The 17,358-nt window shown below is 38.5% G+C and overlaps 1 long non-coding RNA gene across 1 annotated transcript in view; it reads right to left on the reverse strand.

Moving 5' to 3' along the window:
* Nucleotides 1-10,748: 10,748 nt before the first annotated feature.
* The window catches only part of LOC111773200 (uncharacterized), a 115,880-nt gene continuing 109,270 nt past the window's right edge, over nt 10,749-17,358 (reverse strand). Inside the window, exon 4 of the long non-coding RNA XR_011437905.1 lies at nt 10,749-12,527. This is a non-coding gene — a long non-coding RNA (uncharacterized lncRNA). The remainder of the gene's footprint in view (nt 12,528-17,358) is intronic.

Consider the following 17,358-nt stretch of genomic DNA (forward strand, 5'->3'; position numbering starts at 1 on the left):
AATATGTCTCATGATACTGAGGGCATTCTCATATTTGCTACTTTTCATTCATTTTTTGAATGAGTGATTTAAATATTCTTTCTGTAGATAATGGGATAGGAAGTGGCTGAAAATAGAGTCCACATATGGTCCTGAAGGTGAACATGCCCTTAAAATATTAATAGTAAGAGCAGTAGCAATATAACTAAGAAAATTCCACCGTCTCCTCAGCAGTAGCCGCTATGATTTAAAAAGCCCAAACAGGTTAATCTCCAAAATATATAAAGAACTCATACAACTCAACAACAACAAAAAACAAAACCTGATCAAAAAATAGGCAGAGGATATGAACAGACATTTTTCCAAAGGAAACATACAGAGGGCCAACAAGCACATGAAAAGATGTCCAACATCACTAATCATTAGGGAAATGCAAATGAAAACTACAATGAGCTATCGCCTTACACCTGTTAGAGTGGTTATAATTACCAAGACAAAAAACAACAAAGGTTAGAGAGGATGCGGAGAAAAGGTAACCCTCATACGCTGCTGGTAGGAATGCAAACTGGTGCAGTGACCGTGGAAAACAGTATGGAGATTTCTCAAAAAATTAAAAATAGAAATACCGTAAAACCCAGCTATCCCACTACTGGGTATTTATCCAAAGAACTTGAAATCAACAATTCAAAGAGACTTACGCACCCCTATGTTCACTGCAGCATTATTCACAATAGCCAAAATGTGGAAGCAACCCAAGTGCCCGTCAACTGATGAATGGATAAAGATCTGGTATATATATTCAATGGAATACCACTCACCCATAAAAAAGACAAAATCATTCTGTTTGCAACAACATGGATGAACCTTGAGGGTATCATGTTAAGCAAAATAAGCCAGACAGAGAAAGATAAACACTGCATGATTTTGCTCATATGTGGAAGATAAACTAACACATGGACAAAGAGAACAGATTAGTGGTTACCAGAGGGGAAGGGGGTTGTGGGGGTGGGCATAAGGGGTAAAGGAGCACATATATATGGTGACTGACAAATAATAATGTACAACTGAAATTTCACAATGTTATAAACTATTATGATCTCAATTAAAAGAAATTTTTAAAAAGAACCCAAAACACCTTGTTATTTTTGAAATATGTCTTCTCTTGGTCACTGAGCAATAAAGAATCATGTAGTTTGGGGGCTAAAATGGAAGTCCAAATAATTTAATCTAATCACCTTATTTTAAAGTTAACAAAACTAAGGCCTTTAAATAATGACTGACTTGACAGTATTTAACAGCCAGATATGGTAAGGGCATTTCCGTCTGAATTCAGAGAGAAGAGAACGATAATAACTGCGGACTTTTATTGAACATTTATGTTGGGTCAGGCACTGGTTGTTTTACGTGTATTCTTTCTCTCTTCTCTCACAACAATCTTGCAAGAAAAGTCCTATTGTAAGAAAGTCCTATTGTAAGAAAATTCCCCATTTTGCCACGAAGGAAATATGAGCCATAGAGAGGTCATTTAACTCACCTCAGGTCACACAGCTAAAAGAGCGAAAAATTAATAAAACCCCTAGGTCTGCATGAAATCAAAGCCCAAGCCCTTAATTACTAATATTGCCTGTGGTGACTCTGTGGGAAGGATGCTTGTGCTCTAGTGTCAACTTTACTAATAACCTGAAACATGGTCTTGAAAGTCACCACTTCTCTGGTTCTCAATTTCCTAATACTAGAAAGAGGAATCATTTCCATTCTGTTTGTCCCACAAGATAATTGTCAGGGTAAGACGAGATAATAGATATTAGAGTTTTGTTTTTTTTAAAGATTGGCATCTGAGCTAACATCTGTTGCCAATCTTCTTTTTTCTTCTTCTTCTTCTTCTCCCCAAAGGCCCCCAGGACATAGTTGTATATTCTAGTTGTGGGTCCTTCTGGTTCTGCTATGTGGAACGCCGCCTCAGCGTGGCCTGATGAGCGGTGCCATGTCTACGCCCTGGATCCGAACCAGTGAAACCCCGGGACACCGAAGCTGAGCGCGTGAACTTAACCACTCGGCCACAGGGCCGGCCCCACATTAAAGCTTTTTTTTTTTTAAGATTTTATTTTTTTCCTTTTTCTCCCCAAAGCCCCCGGTACATAGTTGTATATTCTTCATTGTGGGTCCTTCTAGTTGTGGCATGTGGGACGCTGCCTCAGCGTGGTTTGATGAGCAGTGCCATGTCCGCACCCAGGATCCGAACCAACGAAACACTGGGCCGCCTGCAGCGGAGCGCACGAACTTAACCACTCGGCCACGGGGCCAGCCCCCATATTAAAGTTATTTTTCAAGTATTTTACAAACGAAAGGAAATATCTAAAACTGGAGAATAAAACAGTGAGGTACAAAGAGACATTTCTCTCTCTTCTAGCAAGAAGGCATATGGCTGGGTTAATAGGAGAGTCAATCCATTCACTTGTTAACTTTTTTACTCACTAGAGGGCATGGAAATGTCAAATGTGACCCCAATACATAAGCTATTGTCAAAAGAGGACAGGGAGCTTAGTTTTTGGATAACTAAGCTACTTCCCAACAGAGTTTAGAATTAGGTCTCAGTTTATCCACACGACAAATAGTCACTCAGCTCCCTTAAAGTAGGCTTTCTCAGCCTCAGCACTATTGATATTTGGGGCCAGCTAATTCTTTGTTGTGGGAGGCTGTCCTGTGCATTATAGGATGTTTAGCAGTACCTCTGAACTATACCTACCCGATGCCAGTAGTACTCCCACACCCAAACTGTGACGATCAAACATATCTTCAGATATTGCCAAATGTCCTCTCTCCTAGTGGAGAACCACTGCACTAGAACGTTATTTTAAAGTAACTCCATATTAATGAATGTGAACTGAGGAAATAAAAGAATTAAACACGTTGTTTTAAATACTAAGAAATGATGAAGAGAAAAAAATATGTCCAAAATAGCTAACTAGCACATTATCAACTTCCAAGGTGAAACTAGTCAGTACAAAATAACAGTGTTGCACAGCAGCAAAATCAATAAAGAGAGATCTGAGGAGAAAAGGAGAATAGGGGACACCAATAAAAGAGTAGTGACTTCCATTTTGTGAAAACGAAGGAAGGTTTTTAAACAGATTTATTGAGATACAATTAACATAACCAAACAATTCACCCACTTAAAATGTATAATTTGATGGTTTTTAGTATATTTATAGAATCGTACGTCCATGACCACAATTCGATTTTAGAACAGTTTCAGCAGGAGCTTTAACCTGTAATTTAAATGCTGCCAGTTTAACGGGTCTCTGTTCTGGCAGAGATTCCTGGAAGCCTCTCTCCAGAAGTAAACATCCTAACCAGAATGATTAGAAGCAATCACCAAGTGGCTGATTAAAATGTGAGTATATTTTACTCTTTGAGTGGCTAGCTGCCTGTGAAAGAATATATACATTGTCTCTCCTCTCTTAATGCCTCTCTAATAATATTGACTAGCTAGCCCTGGTGGTCTAGCGGTTAAGATACGGCACGTCACCTCCACGGCCTGGGTTTGTTTCCTCATCAGGGACCCACACGAGCCTTTGTTGGTTGTCATACTGTGGCAGCTGTGTGTTGCTGTGATGCTGAAAGCTATGCCACCTGTATTTCAAATACCAGCAGGGTCACCCATGGTGGACAGGTTTCAGTGGAGCTTCCAGACTAGATATATTAGGAAGAAGGACCTGGCCACCCACTTTCAAAAACATGGGCCATGAAAACCCTGTGAATAGCGGCAAAGCATTTTGATACAGCACCAGAAGGTGAGAGGATGGCACAAAAATGGCCAGGCAGTGTTCCCTCTGCTGTGCTCACAGGGTCTCTAGGAGTCGGAATCGACTGGACAGCATTAACAACAAAATAATATTTGTTATGTTGTAGACCAATTTATTACATTTGAGAACATTTGGAGGAAAAAATTCTTTAGATCAAAACTCTATGTATAATTATTAATTTCTGCTCTAAATCATTATCACTAAGATGATGCATAACTAGTGTAGCATGTCTAGGCCAGTTCAGGTCCTTGGCAGTAATAATGCAATTCTTTCAATAGCCAAGCTCCAATAGGTAACGCTTTGACAAAGGCATTTATTGTTTCTTCTGTCAGCTATGGAACCAGTCTTTGCATACTTGGATGCATAAGCATGCAAAATGGAAATTTTTATTCTAAGTTATGTGCTATACTTTGCATAAGGAACAAAAGTTGTTTAAATATATGTGGGAACTCAAATGTATTTCCTCCATAAAGAAAATTAATCTGTGAACAAGGGTCTAATTTGAGATTGTATAGAAAAGGCAAAAACTTACCCTTTGATATGCTGCTCAGTCCTGTCCCCCACCCCACCCCACCACAATCCCCTCATTAACAAAAAGTGGTCACAGTACTTGCACATGATGGAATAAGAACGGTACTTTAACAAAGATAAAATGCGAAGCAATTCCCTCCAAAAAAACAGGTTATTTGCTAAGCAATTTCCTCCAAAAGAACCCAGGTTATTCGTTTATTCCTAAATCAATAAGCCAGCAAAAGCAAGATCATATTTGATCTGGCAAAATCTCCTGTGCTTTTAGATTCTGTGAAAAAGGAAAAGGAAAAAAGAATTCTTCCATATCCTTCATGTATAACAAGAGCACACATTAAATGATGTTTATATGTGACGGTGACAGAGTGTTTAGATTGATTCATTGCTTGGCATTGGAAGGGCAGTGCCCTGTTGTTTTCTTCCAGCCCAATCTTAAATAAACAGTCTTTTTAGTTTTTAGTTTCAATGTGCTAACTTGGCTCAAACCACGCAGTGAATTACTTTTGTAAGAAGGCTGTCATAAAAAAAATTACTACAGAATGTTCCACTGGCAGTCACAGCCAGTACAAGCTAATGCAGGCAAGTTACACAAGTTAAAATAAACAGCAGAGAATTGAGTGTGAAAAAAATATTAATCAGGTATGTCCATCTGACCGCTATAACTTTAAAACATCTGTAGAGTAAAGCCAGTTTTTCCAAGGTCACTTACTTTTCAGAAAAAGCTTTTCAGCTTCAACAAAAATATCCAAGAAACAAAATGAGGGCAAAAAATAACATTCACATAGGTGTGTTTCATTTTGTGCTACTTGCAAGAGGCAGAGTTTTCAGTCTAACTTGAGATTCCCAGGTCTTTATTCCTCTTTAGAGGCAATATTCTGATAAATTCGAAGCTTCAGACAAAGAAGATATTTAGAAAATGAATAATTACCCATATCATCAACATTTCTTTGAGAGCTAATGTGGCTGTTATTGGAGAAAGTCACAAGAACCCACTGGTCCCCCAGGCAGTTGTGCCCCAAGCACTCCTTGGAATTTGAAGACTCTCCTCTTAGCATTAAACTGGGGCATTATGTCTTCAGAAAGCCCTTGTTACATATACATAAGCTGTCTATAAGGATTGGTACCCATGTTAGATATTTACATCAGCCCTCTCAATCTCCATTTTACTCACTTTCTGTTTGGAGAGATTAGATAGCTAAATGCATTTCTTCAGAGCACAGACTTCAGAGTCAAAACTTGGCCTTGCTACTTACTAGCTGTGTGACTCTGGTCAGTTTACACCTACATAGTAGCCTTCTCCAGGAGACCGTAAGAAACATTATAAAAACGACAGACACAGAGATTGAACTTATTGGAAATGGAAGAACAAAATGGTGGGCTGGGCTGGCAGATCCTAACCAGAGAATTGGTGCAGGCAGTCCTCAGTTTCTAGGTATTTGTGGCCCCAGGCTAGGAAGGTCAATTTATGGTTTCTCAACTATGAAATAAGGGTGGTGCTAATAGTATCTACTTCAAAGGGTTTTTAGGAGGATTAAATGAGATAGAGACTATAAAGTGCTCAGCACATGGCAGGCACACAATAAGAGCCTGACAGATGTTAGCTATTTTTTTCTTAGGCCCTTATGAAGCTCTGGCAGCGGAAAGAAAGAATGGAAAAAGGGATAGGAGACCACCCAAGGCAGTGGAGTGTGTACTGGCTGAAGAATCCTTTGTCTCTAATTTACAGTGAGAAGAAAAAGAGCCGTCTAAGAATGAGGCACTGAAGCACAAGATTAGCCAGGGACACCCTTCTGGTTGAATGTGGCAAAGCTCTGTGGATCTTATTGCACTAAGTTCCCAGGAGTCCCCTCATACCCAATCTGAGTGTGCAGCCACTTTTGGATCCATTGGCCCGTGGGCCAGACACAGCCTTTGTTTAAGCTACAGCTGTTTCCGTCTTCTCTGGTAACAAAACTCCAACTTGTGTTCACATTGTTGGCAGAGATCCTTTGATTTCAGGAAGGTTAGGCCCCTATCTCAGCCACAAAGAATGAGCAGAGAATTGGGTCTAAATTCTCTGCTGAAATTGATTTAAATCAATCATAGTCATCTCCTTACCCTTCTTCAGGGATTGGCCAAAGAGTGGGCACATGACCCAATCCTGACCAATGAGAAAGAGGGTAGTTCCCCTAGGGAAGCCTCTTTTCCTAAATAAAAAGACAAGTCTCCACCTGTCCTCCCTCTTTTGTCCTGAACATGGATATGGTGGCTATAGCCACAGTAGCTATATTCTGGCCAGGAAAATGACAAATTGGCCCTGAAGTCATTAGATCAACACAGGCAACTGCCTACCTCTAGACCTCTTGCTATATAAGAAATATGAAATCCCATTTGTTTAGGCCTCTACAGATGACTTCTCTATTTCTTACAGTCAAATGCCTTCTAATACAGTGCTTTTCCTGCTTATTTCTTACCTCTGCCTCAACCGTCTGAGGATGGGACCCAAGCCATTTTTCTTACTTGGCTTTTTTTGGACAAAGATTTTAATAATCAAGAAGAAGAAACCAGTCTGTTGATCTGCTGCTCTAATAGAAAACTATCATGTCCTACTAAAAGAATTTTGCATCAACTGATTTATAAGTTGAAAACACAGGTTAAGCAGAAAGGTAAAAAACAAATAGTCTCTTATCTACTTGCTTCTCACCTCTCCCTCTGCAGCATTTAGCTTGAAAGAGACATAAAGGGACACCACGCCATCATTTTTGAGAGAACCACATTTGTGATGGAAAAAAGTGTGCTGAAATTTTGCAACTGTTTGAGTTCCTTGAGCATGAGTGGGATGAATCACTTGTGTGTCTATGGTGTCTTCTCTCCTGTGTCACCTGCCACCACCCTAACCTGATGCCCTCTGAGACATCAGTTGCCAAAAACAATAATCATCATTATTATTTTAGTACCTAACATATGGATGCTGTTTCACAATATTTCAGAGTGCTTTTACATATATTCTCTCCCTGAAGGCTCACAACTCTACTGTTTACTAGGTATATCATCCCCATAAAAAGTACTGCAGAGACCCTGAGGGAAGGAATTCTCATTTTAGGGGAGAGGTGTCATTTTATTTCCCGTCTAAGTCTTACTCTGCTGCAGGTACTAATGACCTCCTACTGTCTACTCAGCAGCATGGCATTTCTGAACCACTCATGATCCAGTAGCAAGAGGCCCAGTCCCTTAGCTGCTAGGTTGTGGAATTAGTCTTGCTAGCTATAACAAAGTAAGAATTCACATGCCCACATTATGGCCCTCTGATTCTTCATCCTAGTGTGGGGTTTTTCCCCCTGTGATCAGGCCTCTGCTGCAGTTTTCTGATGTGATGTCTGAATGCCATGTCAGAACAAGAGTTCTATTCAAATCTTAGGCTGTTCCACAGCCCAGCCCTCACCAATCTCATGCCCACAGACTAAATTTCTGTTCTAAACTGGATTGATACCTCCACTAGAACATAAGGGATATTAAGCCAGGGAATTTACTGCTATTTTACTGAGCAATCATTAGCACATAACACAGATTCTAGTTGGTTCACAGCAACTGCTTTATAAATATTTGTTGAATGAATGAATGACTCTGAGAACTGTCCCTAACTAGAGATTGCTGCTACTATGTCCTAATCACTAGATCAGAGTCCTTGGGTGCTCACATTCACATAGGGCCATGTATAGTTTCCTTACCTCTTAAATGACACAATATTGACTGTTGGACACCCCCTCATCACCAGCTTCCTTTTTCCATCTTGTTTCCTTTTCCTTACTGGCCCATGCAGACAAGGTCTAAGGATACTGAGCTCTCAGCTGAGCCTGCCTAAAATTCACCTTGATAAATGAGACTTTAGAGAGATTATAACAACATAAAAGGGCAGAAGGCCTCAAAAAACAGAAGAACACTGAAAATAAACCTTGTCCCTTTCATTTCTCCAAAAGGTCAAAAAGTAGACCACATGAAAAGATGATCTACATCATTAGCTACCAAGAAAAGGCAAATAAAGACCACAATGAGACAGCACTTCACACCCACCAGGACCGCTATAATCAAAAGACTGAAAATACCAAGTGTTGATGAGGAAGTGGAGAAATTGGAACCCTCAAACATTGTTGATGGGAATGTAAAATGGTCAGCTACTTTGGACAATGGTTTGGCAGTTCCTCAAAATGTTAAATATAGACTTACCATATGATCCAACAACTCCACTCCTAGGTATATACTCAAGAGAAATGAAAACATATGTCTATGCAAACTTTACACAAATGTTTATAGCGACATTATTCATAATTTCCAAAAAGTGGAAGCAATGCAAATGTCCATCAACTGATAAATGGATAAACAACAAAATGTGATGTACCCATAAATACAATGTTATTTGGCAAGAAAAAGTAATGAAGGAGGATTCTGGGAGAATAGTAGAAGCACCAGAAATCTGTCTCCCCACCTAGACAACAATTACACAGGCACAATCTGTCTGATGGACCTATTTTGGAAGTCTGGAGTCTATTGAACACAAACAACTTCCAGGGGAAGACTGGAATTACTTGGATGATAAATTGCAGTTAATTCCAGTCAATTTCAGCTCTTAGCACAGTAGCAGCTACCCATCCAACACCTCATGTGTTACTGCAGCAGCTTGCCCACAGCTGGTAGGATTCAGGGTTGGCAAAAAGGACCATGTCCTCTAAATATCAGGGAATCTGTGCTATGATCACTAATTTCTGCTTCTGATCACACAGGCACAGGTCACAAGGAGGTAATGACCATAGCTGTTGCACCTGCCCCTACTGTTGCAAGACCCTCCCCCTCTGGCTGAAGTGACTTCCTGGGAGAATTAAAGGGCTAGTGCCTTTTCCACCCCCTTCATTTTTCTTTTTCCCCTTTTTGGAACCAAACATTGATGAGTAGGACATTCAAAAGCAACTGCACATATGGGGGAAATTAGAAAGTCACCATGCATGCCCAGGAGAAGGCACAGGTTCAGAGAAGACCTGAGAATACCTTAAGTTTATACCTTAGGTACAGAGACAGCCTACAACAATCAAAATAACGCCAATCCTGGGGATGGGAGAGAATCTGATTTCCAGAATTACCACATTATTAGATTTAAATGTCCAGTCTTCAACAAAAAAATCACAAGGCATACAAAGAAACAAGAAAGTATGGCCCATTCAACAGAAGAAAGTAAACCAACAGAAACTGTCCCTGAAAAAAAAAAATTGATGGTGGATCTACTAGACAAAGACTTTAAAACAACTGTCTTAAAGATGCTCAAAGAGGGGCTGGCCCTGTGGCCGAGTGGTTAAGTTCATGTGCTCTGCTTCAGCAGCCCAGGGTTTTGCCAGTTCGGATCCTGGGCACAGACATAGCACTGCTCATGAAACCAGGCTGAGGCAGTGTCCCACATGCCACAGCTAGAAGGACCCACAACTGAAAATACACAACTATGTACCAGGGGGAGATTTGGGGAGAAAAAAGAAAAAAATAAAATCTTTATTTAAAAAAATGCTCAAAGAATTAAAGTAAGACATGGAGAAAATCAAGAAAATGATATATGAACAAAACAGAAATATCAGTAAAGATGTAGAAAATCTAAAAAGAAGCCAAAAAAAAATTTTGGAGCTGAAGAGTACAATAACGGAAACGAAAAATTCACTACACGGATTCAAAGGAAGCTTGAGTAGACGGAAGAATCAGCAAAATTAAAGATAGGGCAATGTGAATTATAAAATCTGAGGAACAGAAAGAAAAAGAGAACAGACTGAAGAAAAGTGAACCAAGCCTAAGGGACCTGTGGGACACCATTAAGCAGAGCAACAGACGTATTGTGGGAGTCTCAGAAGGAGAAGAGAGAGAGAACGGGGCAGAGAGAATATTTGTAGAAATAATGGCCCAAAACTTCCCAAATTTGACGAAAGACATGAATATAAATGAGAAGCTCCACAAACTTCAAGTAGGATGAACTCAAAAGAACCCACACTGAGACACATTATAATCAGAGTGTCAAAAGATATAGAGAGAATTTTGAAAGCAGCAAGAGAGAAGCAACTTGTCATGTACAAAGGATCTTCAATAAGATTATCAGCAGATATCTCATCAGAAACTTTGGAGGCCAGAAGGCAGTGGGCTAATATATTCAAAGTGCTACAAGGAAAAAACTGTCAACCAAGAATCCTATATCTGGCAAAACTGTCCTTCAAAAGTGAGGGAGAAATTAAGACATTTGCATATAAACAAGGGCTGAAGAAGTTTGTTACCACTAGACCTACCCTTTAGCAAGAAATGCTAAACAGAGTCCTGCAGGCTGAAATGAAAAGACGCTATAAACCAACTCAAAGTTGTATGAAAAAATAAAGATCTCACTAAAGGTAAACACATGGGCAACTATAAAACCTAGTATCATTGTAACAATGATGTGTAACTCCACTTTTTATTTTCTACATGATTTAAAAAACTAATACATTAAAAAAACAATTATTAATATAAAAGCTAGTATTATTATAATTTTGGTTGGTAACTCCACATTTTGTTTTCTATATAATTTATCAGACTAATGCATTAAAAAAATTATTAGTTCATGTTTTTGGCCACACAATGTATAAAGATGTAATTTTGTGACATCAACAAATGACAGGGGTGGGGATGGACTTGTTAAAGGAACAGAGTTTTTGTATGTTATTGAAGTTAAGCTGGTATAAATTCAAACTAGAGTGTTATAAATTTAGGGTGTTAAATTTTAATCCACATGGTAACCACAAGAAAATAGCTAAACAATATACACAAAAGGAAATGAGAAAGAAATTTAAACACATCTCACTACAAAAAATTAACTAAACACAAAAGAAGATAGTAATACTTGAAATGAGGGACAAAAAAGCTATAAAGCATATAAGAAAACAAATAGCAAAATGACAGATGTCCCTCCATCTCAGTAATTTCTTTAAATGCAAATAGACTAAACTATCCAATCAAAAGACAGAGATCAGCAGAATAGATTTGAAGAAAAAAAAAAACTATGACCAAACTATATGCTGCCTGCAAGAGACAAGGAAGTTATTATTTAATGGGTATAGAGTTTCAGTTTTGCAAGTTGACAAGAGTTCCGGAGATAAATGGTGGTGATGGTTGCATAATAATATGAATGTACTTAATACTACTGAAATGTACACTTAATGGTAAAGATAGTAAATTTTATGTTATGTATATTTTACCACAATAAAAAAAATTGGGGAAAAAAAGGAATGAAGTACTGATACATAATACTGCAACATGGATGAACCCTGAAAGCATTATGCTAAGTGAAAAAAGTCAGATACAAAAGACCACAGCTTGTATGATTCCATTCATATGAAATGTCCAGAATAGGCAAATCCATCGGAACAGAAAGTAAATTAGTGGTTGTCAGGGGCAGGAGGGAGCAGGAATGGAGAATGTCTACTAATGGGTACAAGGTTTCTTTTGGAGTGACAAAAATGTTCCAGATTAGATACTGGTGATAGTTGCACAACTCCATGAATAAACACCACTAACTGTGCAATTTAAAAGGATGCATTTTATGGTATGTGAATTATATCTCAACAAAGCTGTCACGTTAAAAACAAAAAAAGCTTTCTCCCTTTACAATGTTTTTAGGACTAGAAGATTAATTAAGATGAGGCTGAGATGAAAACATGGGTCTTCTGCTTCCTTCCCCAGGGGTCTTCCCATCACTCTATCATTCTGTCACTGCTGCCCCCAGGCACTCACCTGCTCCATCAGCCCACAGGAACACTAACAGGTATAAAGGTAGCAGAAAATCACTTTACTAACAAGGTCCCACTACTGTGGTCCAGTAAAGTTAGAGAAAAACTCTGGCCCCCAGAACAGCTTCTTCTGCCTTGGCTGTGTCTAAGACAGCATTTTCTTCACAAATTATAGTAATGGGAATAAGAAAAATTTTTTTCATCTTGCCTATGAACTAAAACAAAAAATTTTTTTCATTTGACCTTTAATATATTCTTAAAGATAATGGCAGTCTGGGGGCTGGCCCCACGGTATAGTGGCGAATTTTGGCGGGCTCTTCTTTGGCGGCCCGAGTTCGCAGGTTTAGATCCCTGGCACAGACCTACACGGCTCATCAGCCATGCTGTGGCAGCATCCCACATACAAAACAGAGCAAGGCTGGCACAGATGTTAGCTCAGGGTGAATCTTCCTCACTAAAAAAAAAAAAAAAAAGATAATTACAATCTGAATTGTGAGTTTTTTACTTTCTCACCTTTTAAACCATATTGCTTCCATTTTTTCCCCTCTTATAGCTGAACAGTGAAAATTCCTTTCTTACAAAATACAAATAAATGTCACTGCAATGGTCTTTGGATATTCTAACTTTCAGAGCCAGTATATACTCCATCTTTGTTTTTCAACAACTAATCCTCAGTCTAAAAGGGGAAAACAAGATAATCCCTTATTTAAATTATCAATGAAAGGGAATTGGTACAGAATAGCAGACAACTCTCACAACTTCATCATTCAGAACTTGCATAATTTTTAAAATAATACTTCAGAAACAGAAATATGCTAATATTTTAACAGCAATTTTCCTGGCTCTCCCAGGGTCCTGGTATCTATATATCTGTTGTTGAGCCTTACTGAATGCCAAGCACTGTGCAGGCACTTCACGATATATTATCTCATTTCATTCTCATTACAATTCTTCTCTGCCAATTCATGAGGCTTACAGTCTGGGACAAGGACCAAGAGTGGAAAAAGAAGTGACCAACAGGGGAATTCAGTTAGGAGTGTCTGCTGCCAAAATATCTTCCTTTTGGTTTGTTACACTGCCTGAAATGCCACCACTAGGTTTTGAAGGTTCTTCTGTCTGGTTTTAGAAAGTGGGTCCTCCTTAAACCACAATCAAACATGACCTCAGTCTCACAGACTGCAGGAGCTCAGACTTAAAAGAAGTGGCGTAAGAATAGGCAGGGGAGACCAAAGACCCCAATGCTGCATCCAGCAGTTTGGCCCAAGAGGCTGTCCCCACGTGAGGATCATTGGTCACAACTCCTATTTCCTAGGAGACCCTGGCATGTCTGCATTCTCCAAGGACACAGTGGTTTTCAGCGTCCCTGCTTTCTTGGCTAGTTCATCTCCTACCTGCTATTTCACAGGCTTCTGATAAAAGATTGTTTTTGTAAGTTCTGTCTACACCCTACTGGGCTCAGAATGTTTAACTGATTTGCCCAACATCACAGAGTAAGTGGTAGAACCAGGATTTGAACCCTCACAAAGTTGGTGTTCTTAATTACTATCCCGTATTTTTTCCCACTGTATTAATACAATTCCAAACAGAGTTAGGAAGTAACCCAAGAATGTTTTGTTTGGGGTACTCTCAACCACTTACTTTACTTTCTGAATATCATTTCCCTAATGCCTTCTCAAACCTGACTTTCAGATGCTTTATTTTTACTATGGTAAAAAATGGCTAAATTATTGACTTTCCTGGAATATCTTCAGTTTAACAGAAACCAATAATTTAAACTAAAACAATGAAGATTTAACCTTAGAATTTCATGTCTTATTGAGGATGAATGCTCGTCTCAAATATGACTAAGTGGATTTGGAAGAAATATCTTAAGCTTGAAAAATATGAAAGACCTTTCAGCAAACCAAAACATGTTTTCAGCATTATATGACTATAAATAGGACTGTGGCTCAAAGGATTTTTTCCAAGCTCTTAATTTAAATTAGCAAACGAATGGTTTCAAGTCCCCATAACACAGATCGTTTGATGGAATATTTTATCAAAAAATATGAAAAACAACATTGCTTCAAAAGCGGAGATAAAAAGAATGGTTGCTATCTGAAGTTCTTTTTTCTTGATTTAAAGAAAGGAGGAGGGGAAAGGCTTTTTAAATTCTTCTCAGTCTAGTTTCCCTGACAAACCTGTTTGATGGGCATCAGGGACCTGAAGCAGAGCTTCCAGGGAAAAAGTAGCCATCATTCATGCTTCATTGGATTTCTATGACAGAATGATCACATTCTGTAGAACCTGGCATAAGCACATCATTATTAAGCCCTGCTTTAGCATTTCTTAAGTGATCACGGATGCTGTGGTCCTTGGTGGCTCTTCTCTGCTGGCACTGTTTGTAGTTATTTGACCTTTTCTCAGTGGATAATCCACACAAAAAGCCCTAATTACTTCCCCAGCTTTGACCAGCCAGCAGTGTGAATAATCAATGACACTCATTTAGGTATTGCACAATCAGATGCTTATGGTGTTTAAAGAACATTTTTCCATTGACCTGCCACAGCTGTAGGACAGTTACAAGCAGTAAAGCTGCTGTTGTAATCACAAGATGACCAAGTGACCTTGTGGGCTTAAAGTTGATGACTGGGGCCTTGACTAGGGCATAGGCACGATACAGAACATATTTTGGGAGAGAAAGGAAGCTTGCTTTTATGCTAATATGACATGTGGAGCCCCAAGAGTAATGTTCTGAAATATTGACAAATCAGAAGACTCATATTGGCAGGTAAAATTCAGTATTTGTATCCAAGGCTACAGCTACTTCTTCCTATTGTACATAAAATAGTAAATAAATAAGATTAGGAAGAAAACCTCAACTCTAGCCACACCCCTTTCTATACTTTTTCTCAAGGTAAACATGTAAATAAAATTGAAGCAAGAAGGTTTCCTATTAAATAGATATTTAAAGATTCCTAGGATGCTGAAATTTTTTAACACATTCAAATTACAATAAATCCTAATCCAGTCTCAGGCCAAACTTTCCCTAAAAAGACCACTTTTAAAAAGACATAAAGTCTGTGGTTCTTTGAAATTATGATTAGTTAAAAAATCACATATAAAGCTGAATTACAAAATAAGTTGTAGGAAAATGAAATATGACAACATTTCCAAGAGTATGTTCCTAGAAACACCACTCCATTGAAAATCCTCTGGAAACAAGAATTCATCATCTAATAAGATTGAGAAATGCAGCACACAGTATCTTCTTCTTGGAGATTTACAATGTGTGTTAGCATATCAAAGGTTCTGGACTGCATTTTTCAAAACGACTTTGGGTAATACTGGTATATAGGTCTTTTTTCATTATTGTCATCTTACATGAAAATTAAATTTGTAAATATTGGTTCTTGTCTCAGAATGTCAATGAATAGACTTTCTACTTTACTTTTGAACTCCCTTAAAATTTTCATGGCTGTGTGCTTATTTACGAAAAGGAACACAAAGTAAAATCAGTAAAAACAAGCAAGAAAACAAATTGGCAGGACAATGAAACAGTTATGCTTCTAGCAGAAAAGATGAAGGAAAGGAAATACCCCAAATTGAGGACATAACAGAAAAGAGTTTGGGAGTGGGGAAAGTCCCAGATGAAAGAAAAGGAAGGACAATCAGAAGAAATGGCACAGACCATCCTCTCCTTTTCCAAACTTGAAGGCTGTCCTGATTTAATCTGGCAAAAGAAGGCAAACCAGCTCATCAGCATGCAATTGATGATTTACCCAGCCTGCTGTCAGAGACGCCTCTGTCTAAAGACACAGTAGAGAATGAAGAAAAACAGGCAAAACGCAGTGGGTAAGCCAAGAAGGCAAATCACTGAAAAAACATACATAGCAAAAGATTCCACATTTGATGGTGTGATCTTGATTAATCCCAAGATAGCTGCAGCTTTCATGTTTAGGGCTCCTGGGATGTGTAACCCAAGTTTTTACTGATACTGGAAGAACCCAATTCATATTTGTAGATAATGAGCTGCTCTTTAAACATGACTTTTAGTTTCACAGGTATCACACTGTGTTTTCCTTTAGTGTAAGGCAGGCTTTGGGTGATATTCATAACTCTTTCCTTGTACTTGTTTACTGTTTGTTGGAAACAGAGACCTATATTTTTCTGGGTTCTGCAGTACTCTTGCCAGATTAGGACAGACCTTGCCCCTTACTCTGCAGCACTCTTGTTCAAGAACCCAGTAGTTCTATGAAACTGGTTCCAGCTGATATTATGCCTGGAAATTTTTCAGGCTTTTGGAATCCACTGATTTCCTCCTAAAACATTAAATCTTATCTGTTGCCAAACTGTCAAGGACATGAGGTTATTACTCAGGTCAGTAGGACAGACGGTTAGAAACATAAGGGGTAGGGGTTGGGAGGCAGGGGTGCAGCGTCAGGAACATCTTACCCAAGCAACTTGCTGAGTAATTTCTTCTGCAGTTTTGACAAATGCAGTATTGTAATTAAAGGCATACCAGTGAGTGTGGCAAGACAGTGTGGCAGATGTATTCAGAAGGACTGCTACCCCTAGTCACACATTTCACCTTCTTCAACCCCATCGTGCCTGTATATGGCGTTTATATAACTGGTAGCACTTTAAATCCCATTTTAAATCTAAACAAGAAACTTCTAGAAAAATAAACTAAGAAGAAAGGGGTTGAGAAAGCACACACCCAGGGAGTAAAATATATGAATATTGAATCACTGAGTACTAGGAATGTGAAATTTTGAGATCTAGTAGATGGGATATGTACTATATGCAGCCAATTTTTAAAATGCTTTGTGGATGAGGAAACTGAGGCACGGGGAAGTTAAATGAGATGACAAAGATCATAGCTAGTATGTAGCGGGCCATAAAGAGCTATCTTTTAAATTTAGTGCTTTGTATTTTCACTGTAACATATTTCTCCTAAAAAAAGTTATCTTTTCAATATAGGATATAAAACATGTTACACATATAACAAGATACTTGCAGCTATATTAATTAAACTTTCATTCCATTTTCTTTAGCATAAGAAAGTATCAGGTTTACTGTAAGTATGAGAAAAACACAGACATCAGGAAAAAACTGAAATAGTTATAAGTGAGAAACATCATCTGAACCCTATTTGTGTAGAATAAAAATTATTATTAGCACTTATGCACCCTATGTTCACTGTAGCATTATTCACAGTAGCCAAGACATGGAAGCAACCCATCAACTGACGAATGAATAAAGAAGATGTGGTATATATATATATATATATATATACACACACA

Source organism: Equus caballus, chromosome 4 (genome assembly GCF_041296265.1).
Source record: "Equus caballus isolate H_3958 breed thoroughbred chromosome 4, TB-T2T, whole genome shotgun sequence".
NCBI classification, from domain to species: Eukaryota; Metazoa; Chordata; class Mammalia; order Perissodactyla; family Equidae; genus Equus; species Equus caballus.